The following is a 19,802-nucleotide window of genomic DNA, read 5'->3' as shown; positions in this document are numbered from 1 at the left end:
GAGACTCACCAGTTATTGTCCCTCCTAGAATATTATTCCAAATTACAACACCACATGCTTCTCATTGAGCAAACTCTAAATCAGATTTAAAGCCTCCCTGAAGCCTTCCAAGCTCTACCAGTTTTAGCAGGTTCAGTGCCTCCAGTCTTAGTACTAAATATATGGAATTCTGTATAATTTTTTGTATATACTACAGCTATTCAAAAAGAATAGGGCTCAGAGGAATTGCTGGTAAAACAGGTGTAGTTTGAGATTTTGTAAGGTGCTCCATACCCTATTAAAAATGTGCATTTGGCATTACCTATGACTGTTTTGCTGTGGACTTTAAGAAAAATGGCCACTTTTCCAGACTATAATGGTTAAAGAGTTCTCCATGGAAAGAGTTTTAAACAGAATACTTTTGTGCAGTTATGATCACCAACTTCATGAAGTTCTTTGGAATATAATTACATATTTAAAAGAATGGATTAAAGCAGTGTTGTCCATTACAAATATAATGCAAGCAATTTCAAATCTTCTGGTAGCCACAATTTTAAAAAGGAAAAGGAAATAGATGGAATGAATTTTAATAATATATGTTATGTAATTCAGTGTATCCAAAATATTTTCATTTCAACACGTAATCAACAAAAAAGTTATTAACAAGGTTGTTAACATCTTTTTTATTTTCATTCAAAGCCCTGGAAATCTGGATTAGCCACATTTCAAGTGCTCAATACCCACTTGTGGCTAGTGGCTACTGTATTGAACAGAGCAAGGTTAGAGAAATCTATCCATTCAAAAGCATATTCATGGTGTGTTTTTAGGGGGAAAATGCAAGGTAGAGGATACTAGATAGTAAGAGTTCATGTTTAAGGGGAAAAAGGAACCTACACATATCAAGTATGTTTATGTAGGTTTGTATGAATATGAAGAAAGATGTTAAAGAGTATATACATCAGGCTTTTAACACTGGTTATTTCATGAGAATACTATCTGAATGGGCTGGGCGGTAGAAAGAATATTACCAGCTATTTTATATACATCTTTGAATTGTTTCACACAAAACAATGAGTCTATATTAATTTTTTACTTTGTCTTCAACCTACTAAATAAATTGGCAAAAGTTGGAGGGATGGGTTTAAGAAGAGAAGAATTTTAGTTGATACAGCAATCAGAGCGCAAGCTTTCAGAAAGGAAATTAAAGAAATTTTATATTTAACTCAACACACTTAATGAGAAAAATAAATCTGTTTGGAGATGATGTAGAAAAATAATAAATTGTCATTTGAATCTTAGAATCAAAGAATATCAGATAATCAGAAGTCAACTCCTCGTCTTGCCCCATCAAAGAAATTTTTCCATCTCAGCTTGAAAGGAAAACATTTGGTGTCTTACCAGATATAGCCAGGGCTGAAAAAGGTCAGTTCTTTGTCAGGAATTCCTTTCCAACCCAAATGCTTTTGTAACCTAAGTTTCTCTTCACATTTCAAATGAAAACATCAGAATTTAACAAGTCAAGGGGACTTGGTAGGTGGCGCAGTGATTAAGAATCCACCTGCCAATGCAAGGAACACAGGTTTGATCCCTGCCACAGGAAGATCCCACATGCTGAGAAGCAACTAAGCCCGTGTGCCACAACTATTGAGCCTGCATGCCGCAACTACTGAAGCCCACACACCTAGATCCCGTGCTCCACAACAATAGAAGCCACCACAATGAGAACCCCAAGCACCACAATGAAAAGTAGCCCCTGCTTGCCACAACTAGAGAAAGCCCATGTGCAGCAAGGAAGACCCAACACAGCCAATATATAAATAAATAAATTTATTTTTAAAAAAAAAGAATTTACGAGTCAATTAATAGCATGGCAGAATTAGAAAGACATTGCCCCAGTCATACCAAGGCCATAGGCTACTTTGAGAAATGGGTAGCAGACGGCAGGGTATCAACATAGTTCTGAAGGTAGATGAGGATCACCAAGCCCAAACCCATCCTGGCAGAGAGGGGCTAGGAAAAGGCTAGAGAAAGGAGTTCAAGGAGGGCTCAGAGTAGATCCTCAAGATCACCACCACCACTACCCCTTGACAAATCTTCTTTCGATTCCTGTAATTCATCAATTTACGGCTTAATCTTTGCACATTGCAAAGTAAAATGGAAAATTATCAATAAAATGCTGACAAAAATACAGCCTAAAACACACACCTGGATGATTCAGAGAAATCAATTGGAAACAAGATTTAGCTAAATAACTGCTTCTCCATTCCACTGAGGTTAGGAAAGCAGGCCCCCTAAAAACAAGATAGAATGTAAGCCTTAAACTTCTCTTAAAAAGTAAAATCTTAATAATAAAAAAGATAGCATGACAACCCTTTTCCCATTCAGCTGAAATTATTTTCCATCATCCTTTTCTGAAGATTATTCTCCATGTCCTGGTGTAATCAACGTAAAAGACTTCCACTTACAAATCAACTCATCCATGGGCCATATCAAATGATGAGCTAATGTCTTTCACTCTGGCTGACTCTCATACTAACATATGTGAAAGAAACTCCCACAATAATGAACTAGAGACTCAATCCCAGAGTTCTGAAAGGAATAAATCAGCAGACACTGGTGACTTTTTTAAAAAGTCAGCTGTATGGAATCAAGGTCTAAGGAAAAGAAGCAAGGAAAGAGAAGACAGACAGAGGACATATGGATAAAGCATGATGGGTGGAAATGGGTAGTGAGACGTGTAACAGATCTTCAGTTTGCTATTTGCAGTTAGTCATAGCTCTCTGATGCTATAAGTCTCTCTTCCAGGAAAAAAAAAAAAAAAGACCCTGAATTTACCTTCTTCCACAGACACACTAAAATTACAACTACTTACACAGCAACCATTTATGAGAGTGTCCTAATGATTAGCAGAAAAGATTTCTCATAACTAAAGACACAAAAAAGGAACCACAACAAGATGAGTAAGAGGGGCAAAAATGCAGTATAATCAGGTCAGTGACTCACAAACAGGAGGAATATCACAATCATACATGTCCTCCCCAAGAAGTTAGGGGTCTGAGCCTCACATTTGCCTCCCCAGCCTGGAGTTTCCCATTAGGAAAATGAGCTCCCAGAATGTCTGGCTTTGAAGGCCGGCAGGGCTTGCATGTGGGACAACCAGAGGGCTATAGGAAACAGAGACAGCACTCATAAGGGTGCATACAAAATCTCACACACTCCAAGGCCAGTGCAGAAGCAGTAGTTTGAAAGGAGCCTGGGTCAGATCCACTTGCTGATCTTGGACAGCCTCGTGGTTAGTAAGGGGGCAACTGGGACACCCCCCAAAGATGGAGACCCTAGCAGCAGCCATGTTGGGGAGTGGAGCTTGTTCTACAGTGACAACACCAGTGGTGGCAAACACACACATTTTTGAACCCTCCCTCTAGCCTATAAGCATCAGGGACCTGGCCCCACCCACCAGCAGGCTGGAACTAGCCCAGAGCCCCCCTGGGCTGTGCAGACAACTACAAAAGAAGCATAACTCACCCTCCAGCAGACCTGCAGCCACTGCACAAGACATGGCCTTGTAGCAAACCATGGTGAGGGTCATCCCCGAATGGCTACCAGTATGCCCACAGAAGTCAGCCCTGCCACAAAAGAAGGTCCCACGCAGCCTACATAGGATATACTCCAAGAGCATATTGTTCTAGTGACCAAGGGGAGCACGCTGCTGGGCCCCATAGGACATTGTCTACATAAAGCCACTTCTCTGAAATCAGGAAATGTAACTGACTGACCAATTACATAGAAATAAAAAGAGAATCAGGCTAAGTAAGAAGACAGAGGAATATGGTCCAAACATAGTAATGAAACATAACCTCAGAAAAAGAACAAAGCAAAGCAGAGCTAAGCAATTGACCTGATAAAGAGTTCAAGGTAATAATTATAAAGATGCTCACCAGACTCATGAGATGAATGAATAAGTGATCACTTCAACACAGAGTTATACACAGGGAGGTCAACTCGATGATTAGTGATGACTTAGGGGGTGGGATAAGGTGGGTGGGAAGGAGGCTCAGGAGGGAGGGGATATGGGGATATATGTATAAATACAGCTGATTCACCTTGTTGTACAGCAGAAACTGGCACAACAGTGTAAAGCAATTATACTCCAATAAAGAGCTAAAAAAAAAAACAGAGTTATAGAATATAAAGAATAACCAAATAGAGATGAAGAATACAACTGAAATAAAAGATACACTAAAAGGAATCAACAGTAGATTAGATGAGATAGAGGAATGGCTCAGCAATCTGGAAGACAGAGGAGAGGAAATCACCCAAGCTGAACTGAAAAAAATAAAAAAGAATTTTAAAAATTAGGATAGGAACTTCCCTGGTGGTGCAGTGTTTAAGAATCTGCCTGCCAATGCAGGTGATGCAGGTTCGAGCCCTGGGCTGGGAAGATCCCACATGCTGCAGAGCAACTAAGCCCATGTACCACAACTACTGAGCCTGTGCTCTAGAGCCCATGAGCCACAACTATTGAGCCCACATGCCACAACTACTGAAGCCCATGCACCTAGAGCCCATTCTCCACAACAAGAGAGGCCACCGAAATGAGAAGCCCCCATTCGCCACAACTAGAGAAAGCCTGCACGCAGCAATGAAGACCCAATGCAGCCAATAAATAAATAAATAAATTTATAAAAAAAGAAAAGAAAAGAAAAACATTGCACCAACATTATAAAAATAAATAAATAATAAATAAAAATTAGGATAGTTTAAGAGAATGCACATTATAGGGGCCCCAGAAGCAGAGGAGAGAGAGACAGAAAGGAGCAGGAAAATTGTTTGAAGAAATAATAGGTGAAAATTTTCCTAACCTGGAGAAGGGAACAGATTTACAGGTCCAGGAAGCAAAGAGAGTCCCAAACAAGATGAACCCAAAGAGGTCCACACAAAGACACATTATAACTAAAATGGCAAAAATTTAAGATAAAGAAAAAATCTTAAAAGAATCAAGAGAAAAACAACTAGTTCCATACAAGGCAACTTCCATAAGATAATCAGCTAATTTTTTTAGCAGAAACTTGGCAAACCAGAAGTAAGTGCACAATATATTCAAAAGATGAACAACAACAAATGGACAGATCATTCAGACAGAAAATCAATAAAGAAACATTAGCCTTAAATGACGCCTTAGACCAAAGAGACTTAATTGATATTTAAAAAGCTTTCCATCCTAAAGCAGCAAAATACACACTTTCAAAAGCACACAGAAATTCTCCAGTATAGATTACATGCTGGGCCACAAAACAAGCTTTGATAAGTTTAAGAAAACTGAAATCATATTAAACATCTTTTCCAACCACAAAGCTGTGAGACAAAATCAACTACAAGAAAAAAACTGCAAAAAACACAAACACACAGAGACCAAAATAGACACTACTAAACATCCAGTAAGTCACTGAAGAAATCAAACAGGAAATCAAAACATACCTGGAGACAAATGAAAATGAAAACACAATTATCCAAAACAACAAAAGCTTTTCTAAGAGAGAAATTTATAGTGATACATGCTTACCTCAGGAAACAAGAAAAAACTCAAATAAACAACCTAACCTTACACCTAAAGAAGCTAGAAAAAGAACAAGGAAAACCTGAAGTTAATAGAAGGAAAGAAATCATAAAGATCAGAGCAGAAATAACTGAAATAAAGACTTTAAAAAAAAAAGATCAGTGAAACTAATAGCTGGTTCTTTGAAAAGATAAACAAAACTCTAGCCAAACTCATCGAGAAAAAAAGAGAGAAAAGATCAGAAATGAAAAAGGAAAAGTTACAAATGATACCACAGAAATACAAAGGATCAGAAGAGGCTACTATGAACAATTATATGCCAATAAAATAGACAACCTAGAAGAAATGAACAAATTATCAGAAATGTATTATCTCCCAAGACTGAACCAGGAAGAAATAGAAAACATGAACAAACCAACTACCAGTAATGAAATTGAATCAGTAATTTTAAAATGCCTGACAAATAAAAGTCCAGGACCAGATGGCTTCACAGGTGAATTCTACCAAACATTTAGAGAAGAATTAATACTATCCTTCTCAAATTATTTGAAAAGATTGCAGAGGAAGGAAAGCTCCTGAATTCATTCTATGAGGCTAGCATAGAATTACCCTGACAGCAAAATGAGACAAAGATATCACACACACAAAATAAGAAAATTACAGACCAATATCACTGATGAACAGATATGAAAATCCTCAGCAAAATATTAGCATTCCAAATCCAACACTACATTGAAAGAATCATACACCATGAGTAAGTGGGATTTATCCCAGGATTTTTCAACATCCACAAATCAATCTATGTGATATGCTACATCAACAAATTGAAGAATAAAAACCATATGATCATCTCAATAGATGCAGAAAAAGCTTCTGACAAAATTCAACATGCATACATGATTTAAAAAAGAAAACTCTCAAGAAAGTGGGTGTAGAGGGAACCTACTTCAACATAATAAAGGCCATATATTACAAGCTCACAACTAACATCATACTTAATGGTGAAAAGCTGAAAGCATTTCCTCTAGGATAAGGAACAAGGCAAGGATGCCCACTCTCACCACTTTTCTTCAGCATAATATTGGAAGTCCTAGCCACAGCAATCAGACAAGTAAAAGAAATGAAAGGAATCCAAACTGGAAAGGAAGAAGTAAAACTGTCATTGTTTGCAGATGACCTGATACTATACATAGAAAATCCTAACGATGCCACCGAAAAAACTATTAGAGCTCAAGAATGAATTCAGTAAAGTTGCAGGATACAAAATTAATTTACAAAAGTGCATTGGTTGCATTTCTATACACTAACAACAAACGACCAGAAAGAGAAATTGAGAAAACAATCCCATTTACCATTGCATCAAAAAGAACAAAATACCTAGAAATAAATCTATCTAAGGAAGTAAAAGACCCATACTCTGGAAACTATAAGACACTGGTGAAAGAAATTGAAGATGACACAAACAGATGGAAAGATATATCACGTTCATGGATTGGAAGAATTAATACTTTTTAAATGATCATACTACAAAAGGCAACCTACAGATTCAGTGCAATCCCTATCAATATACCAAGGGCATTTTCATTTTTCACATAACTAGAACAAATAATTTCAAAATGTGTATGGAAAAACAAAAGACTCTGAAGAGCTAAGTAATCTTGAGTAAAAAGAACAGAGCTAGAGGAATCACGCTACCTGACTTCAGGTTATGCTACAAAACTACAGTACCCAAAACAGTATGGTACTGGCACAAAAACAGATACAGAGATCAATGGAACAAAATAAAGAACCCAGAAATAAGCCCAGGTACTTATGGCCAATTAATCTGCAACAAAGGAGGCAAGAATATACAGTGGGGAAGACAGTCTCTTCAATAAGTGGTGCTGGGGGAATTGGACAGCTACATGTAAAAGAATTAAACTGGACTACTTTCTCATATTATATACAAAAATAAACTCAAAATGGATTAAAGTCATTTAAATGTAAGACCTGAAGCCATAAACTCTTAGAAGAAAACATAAACAGTACACTCTTTGACATTGGTTTTAGCAATATTTTTTTGAATCTGTCTCCTCAGGCAAGAAAAATACAAACAAAAATAAACAAATGAGACTACATCAAACTAAAATGCTTTTGCACAATGAAGGAAACTATTAACAAAACAAAAAGGCAGCTTACTGAATAAGATAATAGTATTTTATTCTTTTAGATGCAATTATAAATGGGGTTGTTTTATTAATTTCTCTTTCTGATAGTTTGAATAGATATTTGCAAATGATACATCTGATAAGGGGTTAATATCCAAAATATACAAAGAACTCATACAACTCAACATCAAAAACAAACGAACAATCCAATCAAAAAGTAAGCAGAGGAGCTGAATAGACATTTTTCCAAAGAAGACATAGAGACAGATGAAGAGATGCTCAAAATCACTAATCATTAAGGAAATGCAAATCAAAACCACAATAAGTTGTCACCTCACACCTGTCAGAATGGTTACCATCAAAAAGACAATAACAGGGCTTCCTTGGTGGCACAGTGATTAAAAATCCACCTGCCAGTGCAAGGGACACAGGTTAGAGCCCTGAGCCGGGAAGATTCCACATGCCACGGAGCAACTAAGCCCATGTGCCACAACTACTGAAGCCCACCCACCTAGAGCCCATGCTCTGCAACAAGAGAAGCCACGGCAACGAGAAGCTCACGCACTGCAATGAAGAGTATCCCCCGCTTGCCACAACTAGAGAAAGCCCGCATGCAGCAAAGAAGACACAGTGCAGCCAATAAATAAATAAGCAAATAAATAAATAATTTTTTTTTAATGTTAAAAAAAGACAATAACAAGTGTTGGTGAGGATGTGGTGAAAAGGGAAACCTCATGTACTGGTGGCAGGAATGTAAATTGTTGCAGTCTTTATGGAAAGCAGTATGGAGGTTCCTCAAAATATTAAAAATAGAACTATACAGTCCAGCAATTCCACCTTAGGGTATTTTTTTGAAGAAAACAAAAACACTATTTTAAAAAGATATATGCACCACTATGTTTGTTGCAGCATAATTTATAATAGCCAAGATGTGGAAGTAATCTAAATGTCCATAGATAGATGAGTGGATAAAGAAGATGTGGTATGTGTGTGTGTGTGTGTGTATATATATATATACACACACATAAAATAAAATATGATTCAGCCATTTAAAAAATGAAAAATCTTACCATTTGCAACAATATGAATGGATCTAAAGGATATTATGCTAAGTGAAATAAGTCAGATAGATAAAATGAATACCATATGATCTCACTTATATGTGAAATCTAAAAAACAAAACAAGCAAAATGAAAACAGACTCATAGATACATAGAACAAATGAAAGGTCACCAGAGGGGAGTAGGGGTTGGAGAGGAGGGCAGAATAAGTGAAGGGGATTAAGAGGTAAAAACCTCCAGTTATAAAATAAGCAAGCCATGGAGATGTGATATATAGCATAAGAAATACAGTCAATAATATTGTAATAACTTTGTATGGAGCCAGATGGTTACCAGACTTATCACTGTTATCATTTCATTATGTATGAAAATGTCAAATCACTATGTAGTACACCTGAAACTAACATAATATTGTATGTCAACAATTTCAATAAAGAGAGAGGCAGAGAGAGAGAATTTCAAGACAGTGTTAGTGCAAATAAAAACATACTAGATATACATTGTTTAGGGAAAAAGCATTGTCGTTGTCATTTGGAGTCTCATGACCATCTCTTCCAATGTCTCCCTTTGGTAGTGTTTGAGGCATTTTAAGATTTCCAAGATGTCAAAACTTGATGATAATGTGATTTATTCCAAATATCCCTTGATTCCCTTAATAGCTTGTTATGAATCCATCATACATTACTTTGTCCAAGGTCTTGGATTTTTCTGTAATCTCAGCATGTGATATGTTTTAAAGAATAAAAGTCCCATGTAATAGAGTCTCTGAAGCCTTTGCTTGTGTTTGTCCTTAAACTGTCTCTCTCAGGCTGTAAGGGTTGCCTCTAAATTCGTGACTGTGAAATTTACCATCAAGTCCATATTTGTGCTATGCTTGTTCCCTTCATAATTTTCTTAACTTCTAGTGTACCACCCTCAACCTGTACATACAGAACAGTCAGAAAAATACCCAGATTGGACTGTTATTATTTCTGTCAGGAAGGGTTTCACAGTGGATGATTTTCTACTAGAAAAAAAAAAACTTTAAAAGACTTAGCCTCACATTGTCACCACTTTATATCAAGTTATGAGGTCTGCATACAGAACTTCCAAGAAAGAATCTAAATAGAAGAGGGGTAACAAGAAACATGGCACCCATTTAACAAATTGTTTGCTAGACTAAGAGCGTTAATCACCTGTCCCTAGCTCTTTATCTTCTTACCTCCTACCTATTCTCTGGTTTAAGATGCAATATCACTTTCCCCAGAAAGCCTCCACGACCCACCAGGTCCAGGTTGTAAGCTCTCAAGGGGTCCCATAATACCTTCTCACTTGCCATTTCATCATTATATTATAAAACGCCTTTTATTTATCGGTACCTGTTCCCCAAACCAGAATGTAACTCCCACGGCAGTCTTGGTCTCAGACATTACGCCCAGTGCCCATCAGAGTGCCTCAGACAGTGCAATAAATAGATGAGAAATGCATGGATGAACCATTTTATTGTAAACAACAAAGTTTTCGACTACTTTAACAAAACAATATAATGTGTATCCTTAATCATTTATAAGTCATGTGTGACCAGGTCCCATAGGAAGCTTCCATCACACTATCCGCTCCCCTTACAGCACGGCTCAGAACTTTAATACACCCCCAAAATTGATTAAAATTCAAAATTCATTAATAAAAATGAATACTTTATTGAAGAGTTCCAGGAAAGGTAACGAATAAGGTTTACATTCTCATACCACAGCAAAACTCCCTTTAAAATCCCCTGTATACTTTTTTATTCTTTCCCATAAAATTCTCCTAACAGCCACATCACCCAGCCTCTCTTCTCACAATTCCCTTTCCAGCCTTGGCAGCCCCCTGGACACAGCCCCCTTCCTCTCTCAGCCCTTCCTCAGCTTCTGTCCATCTCCATGCTTCAAGCAGCAAAGATTCACTCTAACTTGCATCTGCCCCATCCTTACCCAGCCCAGCAAATAAACACTTCACCTTGGGATCCACCCTCACGAGAAAGCTGAACTATACGTCAAAAATAAGCAAGCTTTCCCTGAACCCTACTTTTAGATTGCAAGTTTATAGAGGGGAGAGATCATGTCCACTTAACCAGCCAAACCAATTCCATATCCACATCCACCTTCTTGGCCTCCACTCCTGAAAGATTTGACTACAAGCTCTTTCCTTTTATTCTGTGGGTTCTGGGACCATCACCTCTCTACTCAGAAGTGGGAGGGGACAGGGGTTTCAGCAGAAACTTTTTTTAAATACATTTCTAGAACTTTGAAATACCGCTTACCAAGTGGACATCAAGTACTTTGAATACTAATCATCTCAGTCAAGATTCAACCAGAGAAGCAGAAGCAGTAGGAGTTACATATATGAAGAGATTTATTACACGAAATTACCTGTGCAGTTGTGGGCACTGCTGTGCACGCAGATATCTGTAAGGCAGTGAGTCAGGAAAGAAAGATCTTGGTGTTACCGAGCTCAGGTCCGGCTGCCTGCCACTCAAAAATCAACACTCGCGAGAGAGACAAATGTTGGTAGAAAGTTGCTTTTAATCAGAATGCCGGCAATCTGGGGGGATGATGGACAGAGTGTCCCCCAAAAACCATCTCCAAAAATTCTGCTCAGCCATGAAAGTGTATAAAGGGAAAAAGGGAAGTAATCTCAGTAAATCATTGAGATAGGGGGTCAGAGTCGTTGCCACCCCCCACTGTGTGCAGGTTTGTTGACTCCTGATGACACAGTGTGTTCATGAGATTACTGAAGGGGATGCTAGGGAAGAGATCTGGTCACCTGTTAATTATTCTTCATTTTTACTTCTTTGATCTACGGAAAGAACCAACACGTTAGACAAGGTATTGTGTGATCAAAAGATGTGAAAGGTGTGTTTGGGCCAGAGGTGAGTGGAGGATGGGGGTGCCCAGTTAAATGTTAGTGTCCAGAAAAAAGGGGCCTCCTGCAAAGAGCGCTTTCCTGCCAAAAGCTGCTTACATCGATGGGGCTGGAGCTGACAGGCACGGGCTCACGCTGTCATCCAAGAGCAGAATTCCTTCTTTCCCTTGGGGAAGCCTCAGCCCTGCTTTTAAGGCCTTCTACCTGATTCAGTCAGGCCCGCCCAGGTGACCCAGAATCATCTCTCTTACTTAAAGTCACCTCGTTAGGGGCAACATGATAGATAACTATATCTGCAAAATGCCATCATGGCAAGACCTAGATTAGCATTTGTTGAATAACTGGGGACGTAGCCTACACAAGTTGACACATCAAAGAAGCCGTCACACCATAGTAAACACAATAAAAAGAAGATGCACTTGTGCATCATTCCATGCTACACATTGCACATATGTTATCTCTTCTACTTGTCACAAGCACCCAATGTGGTATCACTATCTCATTCCACACAAACTCTTCAGGACGATGATTAGGGATAAAATGCCATTGGAAGGCAGCAGCTTGTATAATACTTTGATACATTTTAGAGTTATTACCCAACTGCTTTATATTAGTACAGAGAGGAACATGAATGGTGGAGAGGAAACCCCTCCTCCAGCATCTAGTGGAGAACTTGAGAAAAGTCTCCCATATCCCATCCACCATTAGGCCAGAGGGCACACCTCCCACTTCGTCCTGAAACTGCTCATCAAGGGACTTCAGAGGTCAAAGACTTAGTACAGAGATTTAACGAAGACCAGGGATTCTCGGCAGCAGCATTATCGACATTTGGGGCTACAGAATGCTTTGCTGGTGTGCTGTCCCGTGCATGGATAGGACATTTGGCACCATCCTTGGCCTCTGCCCACTAGCTGCCAGTAGTACCCATGTTCCCTCTGCGTGCGACAACCAAAAACATCTGCAGATGATGCCAAATGTCCCTGGGGATCGGGAGGAGGGACTGCAAAATCCAGTTGAGAACCACTAGTGTAAACCAAAAGTTCACACAGATGACACATAAAAGGAAAGGGTGGAGGCTACAACATGATCATTCCAAAATAATAGAGGGTTTCCTGGCCTGTCTCCCCCACTATTCCAGCCCTGGCTGTGTCTCACTCAGCACTCCATCACCTATGCCTATCACAGTGCCTAAGACTGGTCCTCAATTAATACTCTTTTTTGATAATAATAAAATCCAAATTTTATTAACTGTTTACCCTGTGCCAGGTACTATGTTAAGAGAGAATGAAAGGATGACTTGTTAATGAGGAATAAATGAATGAATATTGAAAAGAAAACCTAATATAAGCTATATGTTATCCATCATGGTCAGAATTATACTAATTATCTCAATATTGAGTGTATTCCTAAATATGCAATGCAAAGACTAACAATTTGTAAAGAATTTGTACCCTATTGTGATTATAATAAATATATATTTGGGTTCCTGGCTCAGCTCCCAAAACCCTTGGAATTTCCTGAGCAATAAGAGCAATGGGATCACCTTTTATTATAATATCTGGGCCTTTGTCCTCATTTTCTGAAATCCCTTCAGAGCCATCAAGGTGAAATGGGTATCACATTATTCACAACGAGCCCCTTTCCACCACAACTGAGTTTATGTTAATAAGGGGACTTTTGGAAAGCATCAAAGGATGGGGGCTAGTTGCCAGGCAACCAACCTGAATAGATGGTTGGAATTTTTAGCCCCACCCCCTGATTTCTGGGGAGAGAGAGGGGCTGGAGTTTGAATCAGTCACCAATAGCCAATCATTTAATCCATAATGTCAATGTAATGAAGCCTCCATAAAAACCCCCCAAAAAGGGTGAGGTTTGAACAGTTTCCAGGTTATTGAACCAGAATGCTTCCATGTGCCTTTGTGTCGAGACCTGAATTTCATTAAGACAGAAGCTCCTTTGCTCGGGAACTCACCCTGTGTATCTTGTCACCTGGTTGTTGATTCCTACCCTTTACTATCCTTTGTAATAAACCAGAAATCAAGTGAGTTAACTGGTTTCCTGAGTTCTGTGAGCACCTTTAGCAAATTAATTGAACCCAACAAAGGGGCTATGGGCACCTCTGATCTATAGCCAGTGGGTCAGAAGCACACGTGACAACCCAGATTTGCAGTTGGCATCTGCAGGGGCGGGTCGTCTCGCGGGACTGAGCCCTGAGCTGAGGCATCTGACACTATCTCCGGGGAGATAGCGCCAGAATGGAGTTGAATTGTAGGTCACCCAGCTGGTGTCTGAGAAATTGCTTGATGGTGTGAGAAAAAAGCACACACGTTGTAACTGGTCCCAGAATTGAACCTATGAAATACATCTTACATTAAAACTTCAGTGAACATAATTTTTCCACCCATAATAATAGAGGGTGGGGCGCATTTAAGGTATTTCCATCTTTCAGAGCTGTTAGTAGGAATATCAATGATCACATTTCATGGATGGGGGATGAGTCACTTGACATTCAGTTCTTGTTGATAGAACACCGCATAAACAGACTTTTCTGAGGCGAAGATGTGGTTTCTACACAAACAGTCACTTTTGAACCCCTGAACCATAATAAGAGGACCACCAACTTTCCCTTTCCCAAGAAGCAGTTACCATGGGCACAAAGAGACTTTTCTATTTGGTACTTAGCCTAGATTTTACCCAAGGGACTAAAATGTTATACTGTTTGAGCCCAATCCATCAAAACTAATGAGCCCTCTGCACTTCGTGGTTCTTCCTCTCCATCACAGACTATTATCGGCGACCTGTGAGTTCTCCCCTTCCGAGAGCTGCCTGGAGGCTCAGCCACATAACTTGGGTATAACTGCCTCGTCGTCTTGTAAGCAGCCCTGCATTTTTGTGAAGATGGCTGTGCTGAGAATCAGTTCCTGAGATGGCTCCGAAGAGCTCCGTGCAATTAAGGATATGCAAGCTGGAAAAGCCCCAAGCCCAGACAGGGTACCCAGTGCTCTTCATTCAGGCCTTCCAGTGATCCCTGGCTTAGGCCTGTTCTCCAGTGATGAGAGGAGCGACCTAGAAGGAGAGGGACAGGCATGCTCCTGTGCAGAGCTTGGTGACCTTTCTGAAATTACAGAAGGAGAGCAGATGGAGAAGTAACCTCAAATAAATATTCATAAGAAGAAAATCAATTATCCACCTTATGTGCCACCTGCCCTACCGACCCAACTTAGCCCACACCTGTGAGAGGCAGAGGGGGCACACACGCAAATCATAGGCTTCCCCTCGAAGGCATTCACAGAGTCCAAGGGTCCAACGCCAAATGGGGAATTTTGGCACACCTGACCTGAAAACATGTAATATTTTCGTGCATGTGACCTTTAAAACAGAAACCAAAGCCATAGAAGAGTGGCATGGGATGATGGAAAGAGCAAAGCTTTCCGAGTCAGACTGGCCTGGGCTCAAATCCCAGCATCGATCCTTCTTAACTCCTGCCGCTTAGCTCTGGTTAACTGGACAGGTTACCCAGACTCTGAGCCTCACCATCGTGACCTGCACAGCAGGAAGAGACACCTATCTGTGCCGAGGGTCAGGAGACAGGGCACCGGGACCAAGATAACAAATACAAAGCACCCAGGCCTGGCCGAAATGAGCACCTGTCAGTTCCTCCTGTCCCCAAGGGTACCGTGTCACGGGGGAGAGACGGGATTTGCCAGTGTCACAACCATTAAAACTGAATGTCCAATGATGGACAAAGGTAGGTAATTCCTAGAAGTTTATGGCTCTGCACAGGACTTTTTTGAGACTCAAGACATACTTAAAGGACTTGGTATTAATATAAAATGTTTCTTGACTGTTTTTCAGTTGTCATTTTAAATAATGTAGCTCATCACATAAATCCTTTATTCTTGCATCCGGAGCTATGACAAGGACAAGGCCACCAGGGTTTACCCAGCATGAAAACATGTAGAGCACCTCAAAATTATAAATTGTGCTTTCAAAGTGTTTTTTCAAAATGGCAGAAATGAAATGGAACCAGAGAGCCGAGATCAAAGGCAAAGACCCCCATTTTCCCAGGGGCCCCTTTCTGAGCGCAGGGACTGTAGCCCCACACTCACATGCCACCCTTCTCCCCAGTAGGAGGCAAAGGATGGCCTCCATCACCCCCAAGCTGCTATTCCCTGGTGATACCCAACCCCAACCTCATGAAGCCATCTCAAAACAGATTCTGGCCCCCTACGATGAAAATTCCAGCTATCAATATCACTCCCTTCATGTGGAAAGTGGGTGGGGTGGGGGGATGGCTGTTAAAAGGGGGGCCCCCATGAAGAAGATGATTTCTATTCTAAGTGCTTATGATTTGCGTCCAGGCTGTATTCTTTTTCATTTTGTCCTTTGTTTGTTTTCCCAGTTTGTTCATCTGAGTGTGTGTTTGAAAAAGCAGGCAGTAGAAAGAGGAAGAGAAAGGATCTGTGTGATTGATCACGCCACCCGACAGACACCCTGGCCTCATGATTCAATGGTGCCAAGAGAGAACTGAATTATCCTAATTCCGGGCTGTGGAACCACTTTCCTTTGCCAAAGCATAATAGGGAGCAAGTCGTCGGAGGCACCTGGGCCCCTGCCTGTCTTTCAGCCAGCCAGGTGGCCATCGCCGCTGCCATTCCTTCAAGTAGAGATAGATGGTCAACCGCCCAGAGCCTCTGTAACCTGGAATTCTGCTTTTACGTTGAAATTTCTCATGCTCCTCACAGGGAGGGGGACCAGGGTCTGACTCAGTGTTGCGAGCTGGCTCCGCCCACGTGACACACCTGCCCTCTCCCTACCTGTCCACGCCATTCACACTCAGCTCCCAGACCCACTGAATTCCCTCAAATAGAGATGGACAGCCTGCAAAAGAAAAGGCAGCAGACAGGAGACCTCCCCTGCGGTCTCACCACCTCCCCTGCCCCGACGGGAGAAGCACCCCCTCTCGAGCTCATCATCAGGAGCCTGAAGCATCAACGTTAGAACCTCAGCCTTTGAACTCATGAAACCTCATGCGTGAGGGTGGGGACAACAAGCAGATTTCCCTTCAAACCTGGAGTTGTGCAGGAGGGCCAGAAAGGGTGTGGCAGCCCGGAAGAGGAAGGGAAGGGAAGGAGGAGAAAAAGAAAAAGGCTGGTTCATAAGACTCTGCTGTTTCAGGTCAAGACCCCAGGCAAGTCTTCCTTCCACAAGCTCATGATCATCCTTCTCCACCATAGCCTTTCTAAGGGTTTTGAGAAAGAGCCCAAGGTGCTCCTTCCCTGCACTTGGTTCTCTGGAAACCCTCTCCATCTCGCCCCCTGGGCCCACAATGCCTGGCCTTGACCTCACCTGTTACATAAGTGTCCCCTCCTCCCTGCCCCTCTCTCTGAGGCCCATTGGTACCCAGGCTTTCCTCCCTCCTGTCTTTTGCTTATAGACCCATATGTTCATGGGTTCAACTCACCCAGCCGTATCTCAGTTCCACCCATCGGAAACACATCCAGACCCAGCTAGTCCTGCGGAGGCCTTGATGAAAGGCCTCGACTCAGAGCACAAGGAGGAACCCGTAAGGCCACGAGCTGGTGTTTGTTCCCGGGTTCTCTTCCATACATTTTCCTACTGTTATCATCCCATGAAAACCCTGATGAAGGTCACTGAGGGTGACGAAGAGAAATAGGAAAAAGCAAACAAAGCCCTCGTGCATCCTTCCCCGGGGACACACAGGCCTCGTCCGCAGGCAGAGCCACTGGAGCGACATGCGGGCTCAGGCCAGGGTTTATCAGCAGAGCCTGGCCCAGCTGTGACATCAATGAGAGACAAGGATTAGAGAAGGGCGAGGCGGCCGCGGCCGCTGTGAGCAGGGTGGAGGTCAGCAAGTCATCCTGTCCAGCTGTAAATCCACGAGGAGTGACATCTTGGCAGGTGTAGAGCTCTCCCTTATTTTCTTTTTGATGGCAACTCGACAGATTGCAACCCGGTCGCTGTGCATATATATTCAGGCCCTGACAGCTCCGCAGAATGCCTTTCCCCACACAACAGGGGTATTCTCTACTGCAGCCTGCAACCCGGAGCTGGGACAGAGCTGGCATTCAGGCACCAGCATGAAGGCGGCTCAACCACAGCTGGGAAAAGGGCTCACTTATCAGCCCCTAAGGTTTGCGAAGAAGTAAGGATCCTGCCGTCATCCCTACACTGCCTGGTCTAGATGATGAACAGTCGTATTAAGGTTCAGCTTTAGATGTGGCACCTGGCTTTGCAAAAGGCTGGACAAAGCCCTCATCATCCTCTCCCCCACTGTCATTCCAGGAAAAGAGATGGAGAATGAGATGTTAAATCTCATGCCCTCACACAAAACCAAGCCCAAGCTTCTCTTCCAAAGACTATTTTGTTCTTGCAGTGACTCGGCATACCATCTGCTATATTAAAGGTATTTGAATACACTCTTCCCTACCCTGTATCCCTGAACTGTGGTCTTCCTTTCTGCTTTTCTACCCCCTGCCCCAAGCCTGCATCCAGGAGCTTATGTTTTCCATCCAGGGGATGTTTCTCCCCAACCCTCACTGGCTATGGAAACCTCTTTCACGTGTTGTTACCTCTGCCTGGAAAGTCCTTCTCTCCCTCCTTGCCCTTTTGTCCAACAAGAAATTCCCACTTCCAAGCTGAGCTGGGACCCCCGTTCCCAGGCTGTGCTACCTCCCCACCATGTAAGTCCCTCTCCTAAAGCCTTGTCTACAGGGGTAACTGCAATACCCCTGTTTTCCAATTACATGTTTACCTGTGCCCTCCCAGGAGCCTCTTATCTTGTTCATCTTTAGTTTCTTCTTCACTATGCCCCCAGCCAGCACAACAAGCATTTTAGATGAATTGACTGCAGTGACCAAGACCCTGGTCTCTTTACTTCATTCTCCAAATCTCTCCTGAGACCAGCATTATTTAGCCGGAGCTGCCTTCCCACCGTGCCTTGCAGAGCAGGGAAGGAAGTCGTGAAGTATACTCATTTACCGGTGCCCCTCTCACTCTAGATAACCTCCTAGGACGGGCCACCTAAAGGAAACCTTTTTCAACTGCGTTTTGAAGCCGGGTTTGGTGGCAAAACCTGTTTTCACACCAGGAGGGTCAATGACACACTAGGAGAGAGTCAGAAGAGGGATAACCTCCCTGCACAGCGGGAGAAGGGCCTCAGATCCCGACACAGCAGCAGTGACGTCCTGAGGATGCCACCTGTGCCAGCTCCCCAAGCCCCAGAGCAGCCCCCTCCCCTTGAGGGCCCTTAGGCAGAAGCACTTCACACCTGGGGCATCTGAGGGTGGGCGGCAGCCCACAGGGAGCAGGCTGCCTCATCAGACATGTTTACCCTGCTGGCCGCTGGTGGCCAACTATTCTTTACCAGAACTTGACGACACATTTCATGAGCCACCAGAACTTCAGCAGATGGATAACTTGATGGGGATGACGTGATGGAAGAATCCGTTGAAATGAGGATCCTAATATAGTCTGTGGGCCCTGTTAACCCACCTAAACATCAGCGCACTCCAGGCTCAAGGGCAGCTGCCTCTTCACTACAATAATTCCTAAATTTATGAGACCTGCCACCTCTCGGACATTCTCTTAACAGAGTGAAGTTCCTACAAAGTGGAAGGGTTTGACTGCTTCCATAAGCAAGAAAAAAATATCAAGCTTGCATCTGGCTGACACTCAAACTAAGTCCTTTAGTGTTTCCTACCCATCCCCTTTCTGCCTCCTTGGTTGAAAATGAGAAAGGCATTATGAATTGGCAAAGTGAAAAGAGAATGTGATCTGGAGTAACACAGGCCAATGTTCCAACCTCAGCTCTACCATTTACTTAGCTGTGTAAGCTGGAGCAAGCTCCTTGATCTTGCCAAACCTCAGTTTCTTCTTCTGTAAACTAGGAATGAAAATATACACTTCAGAAAGCTAATGTAAGAAATAAGATAATGTCTATAAAGCATCTAGCAGGTTTCCTGCAATGGAAGAAGCTCGGTAAATGCTAATCCCTATGTTTTCACCCAGGTTCCCAATAGATAGGTGTTAGATGTGTAAAAAGGGCTTCTTAGTCAAATAAGTTTGGGACATGATTGGTTATACAACTTGAAACCCATTTCTTCTCTGCAGGACTTTTCAGAGCCTTTAACCTGCCAGTATGAGCTGTGAATC

The sequence above is a fragment of the Hippopotamus amphibius genome, chromosome 3, assembly GCF_030028045.1.
Source record: "Hippopotamus amphibius kiboko isolate mHipAmp2 chromosome 3, mHipAmp2.hap2, whole genome shotgun sequence".
Lineage (NCBI taxonomy): Eukaryota > Metazoa > Chordata > Mammalia > Artiodactyla > Hippopotamidae > Hippopotamus > Hippopotamus amphibius.
The sequence above is the reverse complement of the archived record's forward strand: the minus strand, read 5'-3'. Positions refer to the sequence as shown.